The sequence below is a fragment of the Balaenoptera ricei genome, chromosome 10, assembly GCF_028023285.1.
Source record: "Balaenoptera ricei isolate mBalRic1 chromosome 10, mBalRic1.hap2, whole genome shotgun sequence".
Taxonomy (NCBI): Eukaryota; Metazoa; Chordata; class Mammalia; order Artiodactyla; family Balaenopteridae; genus Balaenoptera; species Balaenoptera ricei.
Genome location: NC_082648.1, coordinates 44,588,398 through 44,590,233, shown reverse-complemented (window position 1 = coordinate 44,590,233; position 1,836 = coordinate 44,588,398). Strand labels below are relative to the sequence as shown.

General features: G+C 42.9%; 1 pseudogene; it reads right to left on the bottom strand.

Moving 5' to 3' along the window:
* Window positions 1-944: 944 nt before the first annotated feature.
* LOC132372538 (ADP-ribosylation factor-like protein 2-binding protein) lies at window positions 945-1,455 on the bottom strand (annotated as a pseudogene).
* Window positions 1,456-1,836: the final 381 nt, after the last annotated feature.

The window sequence follows — 1,836 nt, the reverse complement described above, 5'->3', positions numbered from 1 at the left end:
ATTTACAACGTATAGCATATATTCATTGGTGTCAGGGAAAATAAATAACACTAGTGAAGTATTTTTGCCATCATAGCACTAACGACTAAAAATTAAAACCATTTAATACTTAGATTTTAAAGTGGTTAATCATAGAAATTCTAAGATTAAATCTACTAGATGAATTAGAGTATTCATCTACAAAAAAAAATTCTTTTTTCAAAAATGATTCTAAAAAAAAATAGAGGTTTCTCTCAAAACACTGAGACTACATCAGGACTAGAAGACAGTGATAAAAGAATTGCAAACTCAGGACTAGGAGTTGATTTTCACATGCAGCTTTTGGGTAAAGGACATCTTTTCCAGTCTATTCCCACAGCCAAAACTAGTTCTAATTTTTCCATCACGGTGGACAGAAAATAGGAGTTTCAGAAATCTGAAGACAGGGGCAGCTATTTTAACACCCTACATAAGTACTCTTAAAATCATAAAAAATAGAACACGGTGGTCCATTGTGCTTGAAGGACTGAAAGGCTTCCCCAAGTGAAGGAGCTGTGAGCACATGGAAGGTTCAGGCGAAGCCCGCCTCTGTGGTATTTGGGACAGGGAGGGCTTGCTATGGTATTATTTCACTTTATTGACACAGGAACATATATGCTGAGGTAGGGGCCTTCCAGGTGGAATGCTTGACACAATCTTGCTCCAGAGCAGTCAGACTCTCAGGAGCACCTTAGAAAGGTGTTCACTTTGGCAGGGATTATTGAATAGAAGGTGTTTCAGAAAAAGCAGAAGTCCTAGAGGGTCAGGTAATTATCTTTTTGACCCATCAATACCTAACATTAACAGAAAGCTGCAGAACAGAGCCAGTCTTTCCAAGGTGTATTCTCTTATCATCACGAGCAGAAGCCTCTTCCAGACTATTGGGCTCAAGATATCAGAAGGTTCCCATTGTCTGGAGTGGGGAGCTAGTGCTGCAGATTGTTCTGGGAAGCTGGTACAGATGATTTGCACAAGGAAGTCACCATTAAACCACTGCTTAAGTCCAGTCTTCGGCCTTCTTTTTCTGCTCTGTACTCTAGAAACATCTCTTTAAATACCAGAAAGTCTGTAAATGTGAGCAGCATGTTGAATATGTCATGAGCCACTTCACCTTTATGGTGCTTTAACGTTGTCGTGAAAATTGCCATGTTGAATCCGGGTATCCCCTCCAGCAGCTATTTTTCAATATACTTTTCTACCAAAGAAAAATATTCATTAAAACTTGCCGTGTAGGTGAGTTTATTCTCTTCTGTGTCTTCAAAACCCTGGTAGTATTTGTCCATGAAAGTTCTCTGCACTACTTGGAACTTGGCATCCATGATAACGTGCTCCATACAGCCAACCAAAGCATCAGATTCAGCTTCAGCGGCGGAAGAGGTGGACAGCGTGAAAGAAGTTCTCTTCCTCCAAGACTTCCGTCACTTCCGCCTCATCCATCCCACCAGCCTGGGGCCAGCTGACTGCGCCTGCGCAGGGCGCCCGGGGTCTCCATGCACCACCCGCCACTCTGCACCTGGCTCCCGTTACTGATCTCTAGGAGCCATGCTTGGCCTCCCATCACCATGGCTGACATCATCATTATTATTATTATTTTTTTAATATGGTCACACTATCTTTTTTTTAAAAAATTAATTAATTAATTAATTTTTGGCTGTGTTGGGTCTTCGTTTCTGTGCAAGGGCTTTCTCTAGTTGTGGCAAGCGGGGGCCACTCTTCATCGTGGTGTGCGGGCCTCTCACTATCATGGCCTCTCGTTGCGGAGCGCAGGCTCCAGACGCGCAGGCTCAGTAGTTGTGGCTCACGGGCCTAGTTGTTCCG